The sequence below is a fragment of the Sapajus apella genome, unplaced genomic scaffold, assembly GCF_009761245.1.
Source record: "Sapajus apella isolate SASKATOON/1434 unplaced genomic scaffold, GSC_monkey_1.0 scaffold10, whole genome shotgun sequence".
NCBI classification, from domain to species: Eukaryota; Metazoa; Chordata; class Mammalia; order Primates; family Cebidae; genus Sapajus; species Sapajus apella.
In genome coordinates this window covers 42169566-42192098 of record NW_022436950.1, presented here as the reverse complement: position 1 = coordinate 42192098, position 22533 = coordinate 42169566, and the positions used below count along the sequence as shown (strand labels likewise).

The window sequence follows — 22533 nt, the reverse complement described above, 5'->3', positions numbered from 1 at the left end:
CTTCCCATTTTAGAGATGAGGAAACTGAGGTACAGTGTGGTTGGTAACTGACTCAAGATTACACAGCTAGGAAGCAGCAGAGCCAGAATTGGAACCCAGGTGACCCAACTTCAAGCCCAATACCCACACCCGCCATGTTCTAATGTCAACAAAATAAAATCCAAACACTCAAGCCTGGCAACCAGGTGCCTCTGTATCTTTCCAGTCTTATTTCTCTTTCTTCCCCTTTGTCCCTTCCTTACTACCTAGTGTGCTGCTAACAATGCAGTCCGTGTGGTTAATATGAGTTGACTGAATAAATGTCCAAGCTAATGAATGAACAGTCAGTTTTTATTTTATTCAAGTATGGTCCTTATATTGAATGTCATAAAACAAAATTGTTTCAGCTTCTGCCCAGGAAATCTAATCTTTGAGCATGATACCAGGCAACAAAGAGATTGCACAGGACTTATTAGGTTAATTATTCATTTGCTCACTGTCAGCAAGGGCTTCCAAGCAAGGCAGCACTAACAGCTCTGCCTCCCAGATGTGTGACAAGTCACACTGGATGGAGTAGCTGGACATAGGTTGCTGAAATATGGCTCCCATGTCCAGGAAACAGATCCCTTACAATGTACCCTGAAAGAAAATTTAGCAACCCTATCATAGGGAAATCACATTGACAGAAGTCCTGGGTACCTAGAGAGCAAAACCAATGGCTTTATATAAATTAGATTTTGTCCAGTGGCAAGAAGTGAAATAAAATCAAAACCGAAACTTAATTCGTATCATGCTTGAGAGGACACAAATCATTTACACAAAACCTCTCATATAATCCCCATAGCAACAGACTGAGGCCTTATTATTCCCATTTGGCTGATGAGGAAACTGAGGTTTAAAGATGATGGGAACACCCAAAACCACACAATGGAGGCAAGACAAGAACCCAAGGCTCTCTCCAAATCAGACCCAAGGATCCCAGCTGTGAAGAGTGATCACTTTCTAACAGTCTCTTCCCCACACATACAGCCTCTGTCATGGTAGAGGAAAGTTCTGCTCAACTCAGACCAAAAGTCCAAACTGGGCTGGCTGCGGAACGGAGGAGCCCAAGGTGAAGTGGGAAATGGCTGGGCCAAGGGCCCCCCCGTTGGACTTAAGACACTCACCCCCAACGAGTGTGTGCAGAAACTAATCACTCGGGACAGGGCTTCCCTCCTCATCCTTCCCCTTCCCACCTTCACCCTCCATCCCAAAAAACTACCTAAGCAACACAAAAGCAGAGGAAAAGAAAGTACCCATATCCACACTTGTCCCTCCTGGCTGCCTGCCCACTGCTGCTGCAGGGACAGAGAGCAAAACCCAATTATCTTTAACCTGGTTCACTTTATGTGTCAAATTGGAGGGGGATGCTGGATAAGATTAAATTTAAGTGAATGAACTTTGGATGAAACAGGCTTCCCTTTATAAGGTGGGTGAGACTCATTTAATCAGTTAAAGGCCTGAATAGAAAAAAAAAGACTGGCCATCCCAAGCAAGAGGGACTTCTCCAGCAGACTGCCTTGCGAGTGCAACAGCATCATCAGCTCTCTGGGGGCTAGAGCCTGCTGGCCCACACCATAGATTGTAGATTTCCTAGCCTCCATGATCATGCAAGCCAGTTCCTTATAATAATTTAAATATATATATATGCATATATTCCTTATAATTCCTCTGCAATCATGCAAGCCAATTCCTTATAACTTATATATATATATATATTTTTTTTTATAGAGAAAGAGAGAGAGAGAGAGGAGAAAGACATAGAGACATAGACATAGCTCCTATTGGTTCTGTATCTGTGGCAAACTCTGCCTCATACAGGGCACAACTTGTAATGGAGGACCACTGCGGGAACAAATTCTTGCTGCAAACATGGGATGCTCTCTGGGGAGATGATGGGGAGGAAGTCAAAGCAGGGGTAGCATGCAGTGTCCATGTGGCGGGAGATACTGAAGTATGTGTAGTTCAGGAAGTGATGATGGTGGGGGTGCTGGAGTTGAGTAGAAATTTCATTTAGGGAGAACTAACAGTTTTAGCCATGCATGAAGAAAGAGTTAATTACTCTTGAAAACTCTGTAATATATAAGAAAAGTGTGGTATACAGCTGATCTTGGTTATGAAAATCCCACAAGTTAGCCAAGTATGGTGGCTCATACCTGTAATCCCACACTTTGAAGGCAAAGGTGGGAGGATGGCTTGAGGCCAGGAGTTTGGGACCAGTCTGGGAAACATTGTGAGACCCCCATCTCTACAAAAAAAATACAATAATTAGCTGAGCACGGTGGTGTACGCCTGTAGACCCAACTACTTGGGAGGCTGAGGCTGCAGGATCGCTTGAACCCAGGAATTCCAGACCACAGCAAGCTATGGCTGTGCCACTGTACTCCAGCCTAGGCAACAGAGTGAGACCTTGTCTCAAAAAGTAAAGAAATTTTTTTAAAGAATTTCTTAAGAAAAAAAATCCCACTAGAAAACACATTTGGCGAGTAATTTTTATCAAGTCACTAAACCTTCTTGAAACAGGGTCAGATGAATATTATTAAAGAAGAATAGCTTCCCAACAATTTTGCTCTATATGTGGGAGAATATGGTGGCCACCAACATACTTTTATTCAAACATACACTGGGGAGCAAAAAGTTTTGTAACACAGCCAAGAAAGTATACAACATCCTATTTATTTTAGAGATGTAATTTCAGCAAACGCGTTCAATAAAACACATAATCTCCTCATCAGCTGCACTAAAGTTTATTTTTAAACAGAAATTCAAAATATTTAAGCCATAATCCTATCACAGCTGCAGGAGGATCGTCAATGTAGAGTTACAGGTTTACATTCACTCTCACCAAAATGTTTTTCATTACAGCATTATTTTGAGAATATTTATCATGTTGATAATTGAAGCAAAAAAGTCTACCTACATTTTGCTTTCATTATCACAGTAGTTCTCAAAGAAGTTTCTAGGTTTAAAATATATAAGACAGTTATTAAGTTTAAAATTTAAAAGCACGTAATGAAAATAACATTGAAAGTGAAAGACTAATAAAAGAGTGCTGACTTATTCCAGAAATCATAATCTACTCATGAAATTCTTTGTGGTGGCATAATTTTAAAATTGCATTAGCCAATGACAGTCTTATCAGGCAGGGTGTTTTGAACTGCAAATAACAGAATAGCCAATTAAAATTTGCTTGAGCAATTTGGACACTGATTTATCTCTTAACAAAATCTCTAGAGGTAGGTGGTCTAGGTTCAATAGGTCAGTGACCAGGTAGTTCAGGGGTTTGGTGATGTCATCGTAGGTCCAGGCTCTGACCATCTTATTGCTCTGCCAGCCTAGGTTTTTGGCAACCACCTCCTTGTGATTGCAGGATAGCTGCAGCAGCAACACATCATCACACAAGGATGTTCAAAGCAGGAAAGCTGGGGCCAGGGAGATGTAATGGGTACATATCTCCCTGTGCCTTTTTATCAAGGAGGAATATCTTTCCCAGAAGGCCCCAGTTGACTTCCATGAAGTCTCACAGACCAGAATGAAGTCACATGCTCACTTCCAACCAATGTGTGGCAAATGGGAATAGGACTGCCACTAGCAGAGAAGCCTTCATTCATTCACTCCCCGAGGCTGGGCACACTGCCGCTGAACGCCTGAAAAAAACTGTGGTCTGTTAGCAAGGAAGAAAGTGTGGTGGGCAGTCAAGAGTGCCCCCCAAATGTAGGTAAAGAATAACAGCTTATATTGTTGAGCACATCTAGTACCAGGCACCTTACTATACACCTTATGTGCATTCTCTCATTTAATTCTCACTAGCTGGAGGCCATTAATATCTCTATTTCTCAGATGAGGAAACTGAGGCACAGAGTAGTGATACAGTTTCTCCAAGGTCTAGATTTAAATAGAATTTAAATCTAGACAGTCTGATCCTAGAGCCAGCAAAGACTTTACTTGGGTAACTGAAAAAAATGCAGAGCCAGAAAAGACAACTGACAAAGCTAGAGAATTCATTTTGGGTGGTAAGTTAGTTAAAGGAGAAGAATTGTAAAGCCCTTCAAATTTCAGATGAAACACATCTCACTTCACCAATTTTCACTGCATTATGCTAAGAAAGGAAAAAACTTGTGAGTTAACAAGGTTTATAATGCTTCTTTTAAAATATATTTTATTACTAATATATTTTTAAATGTTTTTAAATTCACATATATTGATAAAACTATAATAAAGATGTTTATTTCTTGATAGGTCTTTTATATACTTTATTATAATACACAGATATATATTTTACTACACTTTTTTGCAAAACTTTTTCTTTGTTCACTGTCTTCCTGAATATGTTTTTGAGTAGCTTAAAAACATCCACATTTTATTTGTCTGTTGTTGTCCATCCAAATTCTCATTTTTCACCATCAGAAATAACAGCACAATAAATGTCTTTGTTCTTACAGTTTTTTTTTCTTTAGAATAAATTCCAAGGAGTGGGTTACTAGGTCAAAAAGTCTGAACAATTGTGTGACTTTTTACATCCACTGCCAATGTGTTCTCGAAAAGAACTGAACTAATTAACATTGCTGCCAGAAATATAAAAATATAGTCGTTTTCTGATATCACATCAGCTTTGTATTATTTGTATTTATATTAATTTAATAGTCATAAAATGATTTCTCATTATTTTTTTCCTTCCATTGCTTTGATTTGGAGTGGAGTGTTTTTCTATAGGCATGTTTGCAAGTATTTCCTCCTGTGAAAAATCTGTTCTTACTCTTTGCCCATTAATCTTTCTGGATCTTGGTGCTGTTGTGATTCACATATTTCAAAACAAAGTTGGCTGAATTTTATTTCTGCAAACTGAATGCAGACTGAATGACTGGTTCGTCTAGACTTACACTTGGGCGGACCCAAATTCCAGCTTGTTTCCTCAACCTCCTAAATTTCAACAACTGAGGCATAAATGTCAATCTCAGCTATAAAAATATGAAAAAGAATGTTTCCACTGCTTAGTTTTTTTTTCTCCAAAAGACATACTAGGACTGCTATATTCAAAAATTCTGAAAGCAATATTAACATTTATGCATCAGTCCTTGTTTTTATAATCAACTACACTCTCCAAATGAAGGATTATTCATTCAGGATGGGAATAATAGCCATGATAAGATACCTTTTGTGTCTTTATCCTGAAATTGCTAAGTGCAAAATCAAAGGGGGAATAAAGCAAAAAATTTTGCTTAAGTAGGAAAAAATCTCAAAATAACACATACAATAAAACTATTTAATCTTTCAGCAAAAAAAGAACAGGCATTGGTACACACAAACTTTTTTTGGACTCCACCACTCTGCCTGTCATCTATTTTTGTTACCTAAATATTTATTCCCAAACCAGAATCCCTAAGAAAGACTTAAAATATAGATTCCTGCTCCCCCTTGTCCCTGGTCTAACAAATCAAAATCCTTAGGGTTGCATCCTGATAATCTACATTTTTAAAATACTCCTCAAGTTTTCAAATATTTTAGCTGCAAAATTCTCATTTTAAACTAAATCTTTATAAGCATCATAAGGCTAATATTTATACTGATTTTTAAATGCTCCCAGGCAAAAGGCCTGTATTTACTCCTCCAGTGCTTCAAAAAGAGTATTTGAAAGACACTTTACACCCTTAATTAATCCTTTACCCAAGAAAGAGTAGAGGCCAGAAACAAACATTTTTGACTTTTTATGGTACCTGACTGCTTTAAAAGCTCTTTGTAAGGTGATGATAGGTACAGATCATGTGGCATCCAGTATCAATACTCGTAAGTCTAACTTATCCTCAGGATACTCCCTGAAGTATTCAGGAATTCTTAGTTCCATTACAAAGACTTTGTTGCTGTGATAGTGATTTTGTTTATTTAGAAAAATAAAAGTAAAAAAAATAGCTCCTGTAGGCCGGGCATGGTGGCTCATGTCTGTAATCCCAGTACTTTGGGAGGCCCGAGGCAGGCGTATCACAAGGTCAGAAGTTCAAGACCAGCCTGGCCAACATGATGAAACCCTGTCTCTACTAAAAATACAAAAAGTAGCCGGGTGTGGTGGCATGTGCCTGCAATCCCAGCTACTCAGGAGGCTGAGACAGGAGAATCGTTTGAACCCAGGAGGCAAAGGTTGCAGTGAGCCGAGATCATGCCATTGCACTCCAGCCTGGGTGACAGAGCAAGACTCCATCTCAAAACAAAACAAAACAAAACAAAAGAAAAACTCCTGTATGAGGATGGTACAATCGTAATTTTATTTTCTTTAATATCTTAAGGAAATTGCTTTTATACTTTAGGGAAAATTAAAACAGGATCATTAAAAGAAACATTCCGAATTTATCTACTGATTGCTTTTGAATTTGCACTGTCAGAAGACTGACATTATCTCAGTTAATAAGATTATTAGAATCTTATTCCAGGATATTAATAAACACAGTGGTTAGTTTATTGGTGTATTCAACGATATCGATATCCACATTCTACCACTATATATTATCTATACATACGTACATACATATTCCACGTCAATAAAAATAAGTGGTTTAATGTCTTCAATGTTGATTTCTGCATTATTCTATTAATATGAATTATGCTATATATATTTATTCCATATATGTGTGGAATATACAAATAAAAAGAAATGTATATTTCTACATTCTGGTTCTGGAAGAACCTGAGACCAGAAAGACATTAATGTAGACGCCTTCATAAGTCAATTCTTTCCTAACTCTCCAAGATATTCCCATGTAGGTGTTTAAATCACAGAAAAGTACTTCAGCTGGAATCTCTCCTAGCTAAAGTAAAAGCACTGCAGTTAGTTTTGTCTTCTTTCTGTGGCCAAGAAAAATAAAGTCACACTATGTGCAGTGGGCTATGAGGAGATACAGACAGGCAACTCTACGTGGGCTACAAGTGAAAGAGTTAACTATTTACAAGCCCACTGATGCCACCAACACTGTATAAATCTCATTATTCTGCCTTATTCCAGAAACACACTCATAATCTGTGCAGGGTTCTTGAAAGATTACATAATTGTTTCTTAGCCCAGCCACCCACAATGGGAGTATTCTGTACACAATTCGGGAATACACAGACAGCGAATCTTCTGTCCTCACTTAACTAAAACAAGCAAAAATACTCAATAACTCAACATGGTTTCATGTTAAACCTCCAACTCCAAGGCCAGTGCAATGACTCACACCTGTAATTCCAGTACTTTGGGAGGCTGAGGCAGGCAGATCACCTGAGGTCAGGAGTTTGAGACCAGCCTGGCCAACATGGAGAAACCCCATCTCTACTAAAAATACAAAATTAGCTGGGTGTGATGGCGTGTGCCTGTTAATCCTTGCTACTTGGGAGGCTGAGGCAGGAGAATCGCTTGAACCTGGGGAGACAGAGGCTGCAGTGAGCCAAGAACACCCCAGTGCATTCCAGCGTGGGCAATAGAGTGAGACCCCATCTTAAAAAAAAAAAATACTTCCAACTCCAGCCTGTAATTGGCCAGAAATTTTAGTACTTCCTGAACTATCCTACCAAAATGTCCTAACAACAGAGGAGCATCTCTTAAATACAAAATTAATTATTCTCCCTCATGGTTATCTTTAAAATTCTTGCAAATGTTCCACCTTAGTACTTGTGTATAGACACACATACATACACATATATATACACAGACACACATATATGTATTTGTTTTAATATCAAAATCATGTTTACTCTAAAACTAGGGGGGAAATTGATCCTCTGGGAGTATATACCATGTGTACTGTAGCACCTCATCATATCCCCAGTGGGGTGCACACCTATCAGATTGCCTGCCTTTTTCAAAATGCTCCCCTTCCATCCTTGAAACACATCTACCAATCAGGTTCCTAAGAGCAAGGTGCTGCCCTGAGGCCCACGGTGATAGTTAACTGAACCAGAGAAGTACTCAGCTCAGGGCAGCCAAGGAGATTCCCTGTCCAGAGAATATGAGATGGAGAGAGAGAGTGAGTGTCACTCTCTCTTTGGCTGAACCTGTAAGCCACATGTTCCATGACTGTGGTCCAAGAAGTCAGAAGGGCGGTCTTTACAAAAGGAAGGAATGAAGAAGACACTCAGAGAGAAACAGACAGCGGAGGCAGGATGGGAATGCTGCCTGTTCCTCGCAGAGTCCCGTCTGTGGGGTCACCCTTCCTGGGGTTGGGCTCCATCCTTTTGGAAGCTCAGCTCCCTGAGTAGTCACCTCAGCATACACAGAACACACAGAACGCTGTTGTGAGAAACTCCAGCTAAGTGACAAAAAAAGGCAGGCCCAATATAGCAGCCTGCGGCCTTATTCACCAAGAGGTCAATTACTTGCTGTGGGCACACCCCAACTCTGAAAGAAAAACCAAATTAGCAACCATGCAAGCTCCTATTTGGATATAAGCTAGGTATCCCTTCTTATCTAGCAAGAAGGCAGAAATCTAACATGCCTTGCTTTAAATGTCATAGTTTTGGAATTGAGACTCCGTAAAGTATAAGTTATGAGCCCAAAACAAAAAGAAGAACTACAGGCCTATCTGTGAACTTCCTTTTTTCCAGGCTGTTACGTGCTTTGCTGTTGCCACCCCTGATGGTGTGATAAGAGGCGGCCCCCTTGGGTTTCCCCAGCCAGGCTGCCCCATTGAAGGCAGCTACACAGTGGCCAGGACAGGCCAGCCAGAGCCAACAGGGCTGGAGCCCTGACCAAAGCAACAATGCTCTGGGAGTCAGATAATGAAAGCCAGAGCAGGAAGGACCCTGTGCTTCATGCGAGACTTTCACCAAATAAAGAAAGTTTAATCACGCATCTGTGCTGTACATTGCAGGGGGCCTTTGAAAAGCGTAATGTCTGAGTGCAGTTTAAAAATAAGGAATCTTGATCTATCTGGTCTAACTTTAGAAAAATATTTAGAGGGGATTTTTAAGATACTCTGAATGTATACTTCTTAACGGAGGCTGTCTTTCCTATATGTGATTTGTGAGAAAATGTGTGGATGATCTGTAATTTGAGCCTATTTTCAAAGTTTAGACACAGTGTCATTGGATTCCTACCATTTTCATTTAATTCTGTAGATGGCAGAATACTAAGACCTAAGAAATTTAAAAGGAAACGATTTCAGGTAATGAACTAGTTTCTAGTAACTGTCCAACAATGGACCAGGCTGGTTTCTAAATCACTAAGTGTCTGAACTTGACAACAGTTAAGACCAGAGCCCTGTCAGGAGCATGAGTGCAAAAGATTCCTGCTGTTCTATGATGTGTTTCTGACTATGTGTCTTTGAAACACCTTTCAGTTTTAATGCTCCAAAATTTAGATGTTTTTCATACACCAACGGCTCTATAAGTACACGTAAGCATAGCAGGGCCGAAAGACAACTTGAACACAGTTATCTACATCAAAGTAACAAAACCAAAGTGCATTTGTCATTACAGAAGGAAATAAATCAAACTGAGACAGATGAACAGGAAAAAAAATGTTATGAATTTGAAGTTAAACATCTACTTTTCAGTCTCAAGTCTTTAATACACTTTTATAATTATTTCCAAAGAAGGCTTCAGGTATATAAAAATACATTAATCCTCCTTATAATAGATTTAAAACAAAGGCCTTGGTGTTTCAGAAAATGGGATAGGAAAAGAAGGGGATGTAATGCCCTGTATAGAAACAAGTCAAGAAGTTCGTATTCTAAGCTAATCGCTCCTATGCAATTTGAGGCAGCCACATCACCCTAGTCCAGGACTTCCATGTACTCCCAATAAATCATAAACTGTCCTGTCAGGGGGCTTCATTCAGCCTTCTCATAGATCACAGATGAAAGACCAACTCTATAAAGAGAGCGGAAGGGGAAAAAACTGTATTCATTCTTTGGATGCCTCAGGAGGTACAGAAAAGAGAGAAGTCAGTTGATGTCTCTAAACCTCTAAAAGCAGCTCATCTTCAAAAAAAAAAAAAAAATGGAAGAATAGGTGAAAATATCAATCCAATCTCCAAGAAGAAAGCACTCTCCCTGCACAGGTTTAGTGTTTAAAATTTCAGGTGCGTGAGCTTAAGCAGATTCCAGGACTCTCTTTGAGGTGGTAGCAATCACTGTGTGGGATTTCTTCATAGGCAAGGTCATTAGCTCTCTTTCAGGTAATTTTGCAAAGGAAGTCAGTTGGACAAATGTGAGTACCATGTAGACCCACCTGAGAAAGCTAAATATTTACCAGTTCAGTTTGGTAAATAGTTGGACAATAGTTTTTAAGAGGTATTCTTTAAAAAACAAATTAAAAGCACACAGAAAGACAGAAGTTTGTTTTTTTTTCTTTTACTTGATTAAAAGAGTCAACTGACAGTAATAGTCAGCTTTTTAGTGGTTATTATAAATCTTTGGGGAAAAAAATCATGACTTTCTTCAGTTCCATTTTTCTTTTTTTAGTATCTTAATTCAATATTTTTGCACAATTTTTATTGTGTTAAGTATACATAAAATTTACCATGTTATAACTGAAAGACTATAATTGGATTGTTTGTAAGACAAAGGATAAATGCTTGAGGGGATGGATACCCATTTTCCATGAGGTACTTATTTCACACTGCATGCATATATCAAAACATTTCATGTACCCCATGAATACATACACCTACTGTATACCCACAAAAATAAAAATAACATTTTTTTATTTACCATTTTAACCATCTTTAAGTGTATAGTTCACTGGGACTAAGTACATTCACATTACTGTACAACCATTACCATCGTTCATCGCCAGAAATTTTTCCCCATCCCATTCTGAAACTCTGTGCCAATTCAACAGTAACTTCCCATTGCCTCCATCCCTTAACCCCTGGTAACCACTGTTCTACTTTCTGTTTCTCTGAATTTGACTTCTCTAGGTATCTTGTATAAATAAAAATCATAGAGTAGTTGTTCTTGTGCCTGGCTTATTTCACTTAGCATAATATCTTCAAATTCAGCTATGTTATAGCATGTATCAGAATTTCCTTCCTTTTAATTTTATTTTATATTTATTTTTTATTTATTTATTTTTGAGACTGAGTCTTGCTCTGTCACCCAGGTTGGAATATAGTGGCGTGATCTCGGCTCACTGCAACCTCTGCCGCAGGTTCAAACGATTCTCCTGCCTCAGCCTTGCAAGTAGCTGGGATTACAGGCACATACCACCACACTTGGCTAAATTTTTCTTTTGTATTTTTAGTAGAGACGAGTCTCATCATGTTGGCCAGGCTGGTCTCGAATTCCTGATCTCAAGTGATCCATCCACGTCAGCCTACCAAAGTGCTGCAATTACTTTGGGAATTCTGTACTCGGCCAGAATATCCTTCCTTTTCAAGGCTGAATAATATTCCTTTATATGTACGTACCATATTTTGTTTATCAATTCATCTGTGATTGGACATTTGAGATATTTCCATCTTTTGGTTATCACAGATAATGCTGCTCTAAACATGAATGTACAAATATCTGTTCACCTCTCTGCTTTCAATTCTTTTGGATATATACCTAGACATAGGATTGCTACATCAAATGGTAATTCTATATATAACTTTTCAAGAAACACCATCATACAGTTTTTCATAGCAGCTGCACCATTTTACATTCCCAACAGCAAAGCACAAGGTCTCCAATTTCTCCATGTCCTCACTAACACTTGCTGTTTTCTGGTTTTTGGATAAATAGTCACCCTGATGAGTATGACATGGTATCTCATTTGTGGTTTTGACTGGCTTTCCCTAATGATTAGTGATTGCTCCATTTTCTTCAAAATGGTGTTTCAAAATATGTCCTCATGTTTGTTTCATGATCTCTTTCCATAGGACAGAAATGTAATCCTTGCTCTGAGTAGATATTCATGAAGTGTTCTGGGAGTTCTGAAGAACTTCCAACACACTAAAACTTAGAAGCCAGAGTTTCCATTATTCAGGTCTCAACCACGTACCAAACCTTGCAGCCTAGACAGAAAAATGTTGCCAAAAGTTTCCTCCCAGACTCTTAAAGACTAGGTAAAGCAGCCTTAAGCACAGTTCTCCTATAAAGGCAATAACGTAAGTTTTTACTGTCCAGGAAGATTAATGAACTGGGTGAGTAAAAATGAAAAGCAGGATGATCCCAGCACCCTGGGCCCAGGGATGCAAGTTTGGGCCACTGAGTCCAGCATTACAGCTCCTACCAGAGGCCTTCCCTGAGCAGCTCCTGCTCACACATACACATCTGTGTCCCCCCTCCCAGACCTACACACTAAGAACACAACACAACAACAGGTTCAACCTTAAAAATAACTCATAAACCTAAGAAGCAAAAACAAAGGTACTTGGAAAATATGGGAGTTAAAAATCCAGTTTTGAGACAGGTCCTTCTTAAACTCCCTGGATCTAGGTTCCTCTTATCTAGCCCACCAGGATTTTCCAGACTCCTGCAGATAATCTGTTTCCCTTCTGCATCGAAGCTCATCCAGCCTTCATTAGGCTGCCTGAAAATTTCACTTTCAAACTTCTTCTCTTTTTTGTTAAATTGTCATCCTCCAACTCATAGTCACTAATTCAACAGCCAACAAGCATATGCTGCAGACTCCAATGTGCCAGGTGCTGAGCTTGGCACTGGAGGCACCATGATGAATAAGACCGGACCCCAGCAGGAAGGGCTTGCCACACAGGGAGTCTGCCTTCTCTAGGTTCTTACTTTATCTAAAATGCTAAAGTATCTCCTGGGGCATTTAACCACCTTTTGCTCATCTATAAATAGGGTTACTTGCTGTAATTCATTGAAAAGAATGTGGTCCAGGAGTTTCACATTTGTGTGGGATTCCCATGAGTGTGCACATAATTTGAGTAGAAAGAGAAAAGAAAAGAAAAGAAGAGGATGTGATCCAATAAAAAAAAACAGGTCATACTATCTTATATGACCTTGAGCAAAATCATGCATCCACGGCCTCACCTAAAAAATGGTAAGAATATTTTTCCTAGAAACAGAGACCTGAACCAAACAATTTTTTAAAGAGAAATTCATCAAATGCTTTTTTGCCAACCAGAAAAAAAGAAAAAAAAAAAGATAGACAATCTTTTCTTTAAAAAACTTTTCTTTTCTAATTTTTTTTCTTTCTAAAAACATGAGTCTGTACACCAAAGATAAAGCTTTGATGACTATGCACACCCTGTCTCTTCCATAGTAGCTGTATTGCTGCCGAGCCTTCTGAAGAGTGTTTAAGGAGGCGTGGTAACAAGGGACCCTAGAGAATCTGAGAGTTGTTGCTAAACAAAAAATCAGAACAACGCTTGAGACGTTATACTACTAAGACAACAAGAACATTTGTCTCGTATCAGACAAGTGACACTGGCCTCCAGTGATGGCCAGAAGAGACAGCCTGAAAGTCTAGTTCATCCTTATGAAGAAAATAGGATCTGAAAAAAACTCACACCTCGAAATCATCTCTTCTGTGTGATGGGATAAGAGAAAAACTGAGGGCAAAATGCAAACTCACATGCAACTAGAAATCACAACTAAAAATCTATAATGTATGATATGTGCTAGGCTTTACAACAAGAATCTATCAGAAACAGCTTAATTCCTACCAGCCAGGACAAAATATTCGCACACTGTTATACAAACAAAATCTTTCTAGCCATACGGTAGTTCCCTCTGATAGAGCACTCTGGGAGGAGAGCAATAAACAAAATCCAGACAGGAAGTAGCCAGAAAGAATAAATGGCAGAGCTTTCTGGCACTATCTTCTTGTACAGAAACAAGAGACATATTTTTATTTTAATAAAATTATCTTAGAACCCAGGCCCTAAAATTACTTATTGATATGATTCCCCAGAGGTGGGGAAAGTTATAAATGAGGTTGTAATGTTTTGGCGCCATTCCTAGAGTCAACATCATAAAGTGAACTCTATTTACCGACCACCGACAACTCCAGAATCAAATTCCCATTCAGAATAAACTATGTTTACCTACCCCCTAGTGGGTGCCCTTTCAGAAGTCTTTTCTCATTTTAAGGCATATGGATTTGTGCTAACGGAAATTCCACATAAAAATTTCAACCTACCAAAATGAGTCCATTCTTTCCACAGAAAAATGTTTGAAGAAACTACAGTTGCTTTTAGGTTAAGATTGACAGGCCAGACGTGGTGGCTCACACCTGTAATCCCAGCACTTTGGGGATGCCGAGGTGGGCAATCACTTGAGGCCAAGAGTTCAAGACCAATTTGGCCAATGTGGTAAAACTCCGTCTCTACTAAAAATACAAAAACCTAGCTGGGCATGGTGGTGGCACGTGCCTGTAATTCCAGTTACTTGGGAGGCTGAGACAGGAGAATCGCTTGAACCCAGGAGGTGGAGGTTGCAGTGAGCCGAGATCATGCCACTGCACTCTAGCCTGGGAAACACCGTGAGACTCTTGTTTCAAAAAAAAAAAAAAAACTTTAGACTGACAATACATTCAAAATTTACTTTCCTAACATGGATGTCTAAACAATACATTAAGCAAGATATAAACATTGCATGATATGGTCCGGTGCTGTCTGTGAATAATAATTCCTCTTTCCTGCACTAGGTGCAGCTCTTCTGCCACAGCCCCTCCCTCACTCACTGAAAATGTAAGCCTGCTCCAAGTTCTCCTCTACTCCCTCCTTGGTCAAGAGCACCTCACAACTGCTAAGCCATCTCCTCCCTGAACATGTGAGAGTGTCCGCAGCCTGGTAGTCTCACTTCCCTTTACCTCACTTGTCCCTGGCTGCAGCTTCCAAACCAGTGCCATTTCAAGCGACATCCACAGAGCAGCCAGGTTCACTGGGGCTGGGGCTGCCACAGTGCGGGAGGCCGGCTCTGGGCTCGGATTGGGACTGCCTTTGGGAGCCTCTTCATTGGTTATGCCAGGAACCCTTCCCTGAAGCAACAGCCCTTCTCCCACGCCATTCTGGGCTTTGCCCTCTACGAAGCCATGGGGCTCTTTTGCCTGATGGTGGCGTTTCTCATCCTCTTTGCCATGTGAAGGAGCCGTCTCCACCTCCCATAGTTCTTTCTCCCATGTCTCATCAGCCCTGTATGTTCCTTTTCCTGTACTCCCCAGGTGGCCTGGGGAACATGGTTAGCTCAGAGTTTGACAGAGGAAAGACAAATACTGTATTAATAAGAAAAAAAAGGTGTTATGTCAAGTTTGAATTTGCCTAAAAGCCACAGCAGTACACGAACACCGAAGAATAAATGTCACTATTCCGGTGTAGCAGAGGCTCCTAGCTGTCTCCCCAGTATCCATCCTCTCTTTCCACTATAGTTACAGAAGCCTTAGCTGGGCATATGGCTGCCTCCTTAAAGATTATATTTCCCAGCCACCCTTGTAGAAAAGTAATTTATGTGATTGATTCTGGCCAATAGAATCAGATGTTTTCAACTTCCAGGTCAAGTTCTTAATAGGAAAGGAGCTGGATGCCCCGTGCAGTGGTGTGCCTCTGTAGTGCCAGCTACGCCTGAGGCTGAGGCAGGAGGATCACTGGAGCCTAGGAGCCTGAGATTAGCCTAGGCAACATAGTGAGATCACGTTTCTTATTTAAAAAAAAAAAAAAAGAAAAAGAAAGGAGGCTGTCCTCCTCTTTCCTAGTTTCTTTTCCCATGATGATAGAAACTGGAGCAACTATCTTAGCTGAAAGACAGAAGCCATGTGGTAGAGAAGGCATAGTAATAAAAGAAAACTTTATCCCCAACATCATGGAGCCATCTTCTCAGTCTTGGTTCGTTTATGCTCTGACCATTACAGATGAGAGTAAAATAAACTTCTGTGTTCTTATTTTGACCAAATAAGTATCCCGACTAATACCTCTCTTGAAGCACTCTGAATTCAACAGCTATCTTTTGTTTTGATAGCCATTCCTTAAGCAGAAAGCACCCTAGGTTTCTTGAAGGGAATTTCCCAGCATGTTTTCAGCATGCACTGTCAGGGTTTGATATTAACATCAACTTTTCCGAGTTTTAAGTATCATTTTTCACAGTCTCTGCAGTCAGAGCTGCAATAAATAATTCATAACAAGGGGTGGCTTTCTTCCCTTTCCCTCAGAGTATCTTCACAGAAGGAGAAAGTCTTCAGCTCTAGTACCATCCAGTAAAGGGCTCGTCTTGTCTTCCTCACCTCTGCATCTTCCCAGAGATGGCAGGATGTTCCTGGACACTAGAATCCTTCACATCATTTATCGTATGGGAATCTTTCCTTAACCTTTTCCAGACCCCTGAGGGTGATGAGAAAATAACATTTCCCAAGTTCAAGAAATCAAAACCTGTGACTCTATATCCCAGACAAAATGGACAAAATACTTAGGTCAAAGTTATCAGATCAGCTTTCGTAGGCTCTTTAAAAATTATACAGTTTTCTTTTAAAAAAGACACTAAACGGTCTCGATTTTTTAATGGTCATTGCCATTTACAAAATGAAAACAATAGTTGGCTCAGTGACAAGGATGGCAAAAGAGTCAGCAGCATCTTGGGCACACTGAGAAAACCCATAAACCTCCCACAGAACTCAGTCCTCACAGAGATATTCTGTGCAACATCAACCCCTATCCCACTCTAGCCAAAATTCCAAGTAAGCACAAACACACCATCAACCTATTCCACACGCCAGGTAGTTTTTCCTTATTTTAGTCAGAGAAATGCTAATATACTTCCTTAAGTAACAGCTTTTTAAAACTGAAATCGTGGGCTACCTTTTTTTTTTTTCTCTTTACTGTCTCTACCTTGTCTAATAAAAAAGACATAGTGTTTTGTTCCATGATTCTCTATTTACTAAGCATAGACTTTCTCATATGCAGAGAGTATTACAATTGAGACCATTTATGAACAAAGCATATTAAATGTTACCATGAAAATACTGCAAACCAATGGGTATCACTTTCCTTTAACACTTGAAAGAGCACATAATTCCATAATATTAAAAAGAAAGACAAAAAGAAATGTTTTAATAATATTTCAATCCTTTGACTTTATTAGCATTATAAGAGTTCTAATCTGAAAAACTTATGTTTTCACAAATTGAAATTGAGTAGTAAAAGTATTTTGTCACATCCTCCAAGGGCTAAAATGTAAAAAGCATATGACATAGCCATATATAAACATGACCTTCAGTTAAAAAGTAATAAATCAAATGCTTACTCTCCAAGCAGAAAGTCACAAACTGAATACTAGATAAAAGGAAAGCTGTACCTGAAGGCTTTGTGCTTGCATAAGAAAATGATTGCTCGGGCAAGTGGAACCTGTTGGAGGGGTGGAACTCATAGTCTTTCAGGGGTTCAGCTGGAGGTGAAGACTATCTAAAGATTTCTCCACCAAGCACCATCATTTTCAGTCCTTTCTGATTAAGGACCAAAATAAAAGCTCAGTAGCTACTTCATTTTGATAATTTTTAGAAAGCCTCAAATAACAGCTAAGAACCTTCTATAAGCATGCCAGAGGAAAGGGGGGAAATGGAAAATTACAGTTGAAATTACATCCTTAAGAGAGCCAGTTAAGCCACTAATATACAAACCGATCTCAAGTCTGCTATCCGACCCAGAAAATCACAGATGAGGAATTCATTTTAGGACTAATTACACAAACATTAAATCACTCCATTTTTCACCTTTTATATTTAAAATGTTGGCATTTTTCTTCCTTTTTCTTTACATGAACTGGATGACAGTCCCTAACCAAGACACTTGACCTTGGAAATGAGAAATCATCTAGTATGGGCATGCAAGAGTGTCACTAAACTCTGTATAACCTCAGGCAAGTCACTGTGCCTTTCTACTCTGCCATTTCCCCACCAGCAAAAAACAAACCACACTTCCTACTTCCTGTTGTGATGAAAAATGAAACAACCTAAGTAAGTCAAGTGCCTCAGAGACTTTCAATGTGCTTTATGACATTCATAGAGTCAGTTTCAAGCATCTGAGAAATAATCTCTTCCATTTAACCTTCTATTCACAATATAGAAAAATGTCCTGTACAGTCTATTAAAAATAATAAAGGCAAAAAGTTTGACCCTCTCCGGTCATGGAAAATTACTTTCTCTGAAAACCCCAGTCTTTTAGATTAACCTTCAAGAGAACAGGGATTTTGTCTGTTTTGCTCTTTAAAATATTCTCAGCACCCAAAACAATGCCATAATAAGGCATTCATTAAATATTGGATGAGTGAATGAATAAAGGTTTAGCCTGAATAAACGTGGAAATGCTTTTTATTTTAGCTATTTTAGGTGGACATCTTAAAATGTATAGTAGCATTCTTCCTTATCATCTTGAGAAAGTTATAAGGACATTTTGCAGATGACTAAGGGTCACCAATCGTGAACATCCTGTATTTCAAGTATGCTCTGTGTCTTTTAAAATACTAAAATCACTCTGGAATTTTTAATGTAATTTTCAGCTCCTTTATGCATTTATCATTTTTCCCAACCTCCCCCACCTTTCTAATAGGTTGTAGAAATCACAACTTGGGAACAAAGCCAAAGCCCAGTCCGCCAGCATGGAACACAAAGGCAAGGCCAGACCTGTCTTGACACAGAGTCTCAAGGTCAGGCTGAAGCTCCTTAAATTCTCAGATCCAGAATGGGATCTCCAGGAAGGAGCCAAATGTCCTAGATTCTGGCAAGGCTGAGGAATCGGCACAGATTTTACAAAAGGAAAAGAAGGGCACAGGGTGGCCAACTACCTACTTCATCATGGCCCAAAGGCATCACAATAGGAAGGATAAGGTGGGAAATACGCCAGACACTGTGGAGCCATCTATGAAGTCCTTCTAAGCCCAGCTTTAGCACACGTGCAGTGAAAATCTATCAGTCTTTTTGATGAGGAAATAGCAAAGGTAGAAATAGTGGTTCAGGAAGATAAATATGGAGAAAGAACCATCTGAGCTACATTGGGGCAGGGGAAATAGGAGGCAAAGAGATGACAAGTTATCTGGGAGCAATGTGATGAAGGCTCTGACAATTTCCAACTTTGGGTGAGAAAAGAGAGAAACTATCATTTTTGGTGACTTTCTGTGAATCAAGCACAATGCTGGCATTCTTTACACTCATTATCTCATGTATTCTGCACTTTAAGTCTGCGAGAGAAATATATTGTTCCCGTTTTATAGGTGAGGAAATTTATATATATAATTGCATTTTAGGTTTTGGGGTACATGTAGAGAACATGTAGGATTGTTGTATAGGTATATACACAGCAATGTGGTTTGCTGCCTCCATCCCTATCACCTATATCTGGCATTTCTCCCCAACTCCCTACCCCCACTGACCCTCCCCTCGTCCCCCCACTCCCTGCAGACCTCAGTGTGTGATGCTCCCCAGGTGAGAAAACTTAAAATCCAGAGAGAAAAGGAACTGTAGTTGCATGGTATGGATGACAGAGACGGGATTCACTCCGGAACGATCTGATTACAAAATGCCCACTTGCACCAGCTGATACACAAGTGACTTTTTTAAAATGGAGGAAAGGGGTGAATGGGATAAGGAGGGGTCTGTATGTCTGCATGCCTCTGCTTTTCATGGGCTTAAGGAATCAGCCTGGACTGAGGCCTGCCTCATATGCCCTGCCTTCACTCAACAGAACTGGGAAGCCATCAGACTGGAGGCTCTTATCCCCAGGACGCCTCCCTAACACTGGGGAAATAATGTTTTTAAACGTTTTTTAAAATAGTAATGATCTAAAGCTATCTGTCTAATAGGTGTATTGATTGTTCAGGGTTCTTAAATCAGGACATATCTCGTGGAACCTTAGATTACAGCTGGTTTGGGGGGAAAAATGACTCAGATAAAATAAGAAATGCATACTCAAAAAATAATCCAACATTTCCATGAAAAGCCAATAAGTTTTGGGGTGCTGGTAATGGGTTTTGTTTTGTTTCGTTTTAATCTGGGTGCTACTCATAGAGTGTGTTCATGGAGATTTATACTTATTAAATGTGCTCTATTCCACATGTATAGTATGCTTCAACAAAGTTTTTAAACTGCCAGAACAAAGCAATATTTTATCCCTGCCCTGTTCCAGTGTAAACTGGCCTTTTATAAATAAGCAATAAAGCAGGCAAAGTTTCAATATGGAGATACAAGCAGTAAGACTCCTCTCTCCTAATGGAGATCCACTAAGAGAAGCACTCTACTCATAAACAGAAGGCTGTTGCCTTGGAAACAGGAGCTGTAACTACTGCAGTCACACCTCGGGAGCAAAGATGGCCAAGATCTATTTCAATTCTTAGATGCCTCGAGGAACTGCAGATGACTGTAACTATGGAAGATAGCCAATCTGTAGTAATGAAGAAGTGCATGCCGGAGTTAGAAAGGCTGCAATTGAGAAAGGAAAAGAGGGGGCAGGGTAGGAAGGAGAAGACAGGATTTAAGTATAACAAGTAAAGCCCAATCCAAGAACTGCAGAGCTGAGGGGCTCCTGGTGGCATTTCTTTAAGCCATGCCACCCTCTAGTTTATTGACTACATACTATCTGCCAAACCATGCTAGGTGCTGGGAGGACCAAGTCAGGGGAAGACACATTCAAAATGGCCCATGGGAGGTATGAGTGCCCTGGGACCAATTAACCTCAGTGTGCAAAATGGGCACAGGAGTCTTCAGAGAGAAGGTGGCATTTTTAACCTGGAACTCAAAGAACATGTAGGAGTTCCCCAGGCACAGAAAACTGAGAGAGACATCTCAGACAAAGGGAGGTACAAAGGACAGAGGCATGACACAGCACGTTCTGTTTTTCAGCAGGGTAGCTACCTGCAATTCTAGGTAGAACACTTCCATGTCTGGTAGATTATCCCACACACTGCAGGACATTTGCCATCTCAGACCCCAACCACTCATTGCTGGCAGCAACTCCCAATCATGACAACAACTAAAGTAACGCCCCTCTCACATTTCCGAATGTCCTCAAGGATGGGGTGATGCTATTGCTCCCAGTTACGAAGTCCGAGAACCTGGGGGAACAGATCTGTGGCTGGAGCAGGGGTTGGGGAGATAGGGGTGGGAGGTGAGGATGAGAATGCAGGTGAGGATCGGAGTTCAGGCCTTGCACATCCCACTCAGGAGTCAGACTCTGTGCCAGACATGGAGGAGAGAGAACAGACTCTAAAGCAATTATGTAGGAGGCCAAGCCGACAAGACTTGGCAACTCATGGGATCTGAGGAGGTGGGGAAGAAGAAAGAATGAAAGAATAAAGAATAATCCCTGCAGTTTTCAGCTTGGACAACTGAGTAAACATTAGTGGCACCCAGCAAAGTGATGAATATAGAAGTAAGAGCAGCTTTGGAGGGGGATGGAAAGGTGAGGCAGAAAATGAGTCTGGGACATACAGGTGGAATTTTTAAGAAGTAATAAATAGCAGAGTGGGCCCTCAGCAGACACTGAATCTGCTGGTGCCATGATCTTGAACACTCCTTGACCCAGAGGAGAGACAGCTGGGTCAAAGGTAAAAGAAGCCTTAGCATTTAACTATAGGCGGTGTCTGAGCCATTTCTCAAGGGCCTTCAGACTCGTTAAGCAGTCCAGGGAAAGGGGGAGCTGGAGACAAGGAAGTGGTGGCACTGGAGCTGGGCATAACCAACCAGGAGCCAATATGGCAGAAAATGGGCACCGGCAGGCAGGAACGAAGGGAGCAGAGCCGGCTAGCAAGGCACAGGTGAGCAGACCAAGCAGGAGTGGCTGAAAGGTCACGGTACTCCACACTGGTGTCCACAGCCATCCTTCCTATAGATCTTGGCACACATCACTACAGTGGCTTTAGAAAATAATCTTCCATCTCAACCCAGGTCATACACATACATATATATCAGGGCAGGCTCCATGGGCGAGCAGGTTGTGCAGCTGCCCACGCCCCGTGTGGAGAAGAGCCCCATTCTTGGTTAAACACTCTGCTACTGCCATCTTGAAATTCTTAAGAATTTTTTAACAAGGAGTACCACGTTTTCATGTTGTGCTAGATCCGACAAATTATGAGGCTGGTCTAGATACACACAAAAAGAGCCTTAACAAAAGTTTCAAGAAACAGTATCTACCTGCTATAGTCTGAATGTTTGTGTTTGCCTCTCAAAATCTGTATGTTAAAGCTTAATTCCCAATACAGTTAAGAGGTGGGGCCTTTAGAATGGGATTAGTGCCCTCATAAAAGAGGCCTGAGGCAGCTTGTTCCTTGCACCATGTAAGGACTGTGTAAGAAGGCACCACCTATGATGCAGTAAGTGGCCCCTCAGCAGACATTGAATCTGCTGGTGCCATGATCTTGAACTTTCCAACTAACAGAACTGTGAGCAATAAATTTCTGTTATTTATAATTTACCCAGTCTAAGGTATTTTGTTACAGAATTCTGAATAAACTGACATTCTTACCAAATGTGATATAAAATCATATTCTCTATTTTTTAACGTAGCCGGAGCCCATTAAATTCACAATCCACTAATGCATTGCAAGTCAGTTTTTTTGTTGGTTGCTTTGTTTTTGAGATAGGGTCTTGCCCTGTTGCCCAGGCTGGAGCGCAGCCTCAACCTCC

General features: G+C 40.3%; 1 protein-coding gene and 1 pseudogene across 7 annotated transcripts in view; one reads left to right on the top strand and one right to left on the bottom strand.

Annotated features, from left to right (window-relative positions):
• ANKRD44 (ankyrin repeat domain 44) overlaps positions 1-22533 on the bottom strand; it is a 335610-nt gene that overhangs the window by 271502 nt on the left and 41575 nt on the right. The window lies entirely within an intron of this gene.
• LOC116551486 lies at positions 14613-15168 on the top strand (annotated as a pseudogene).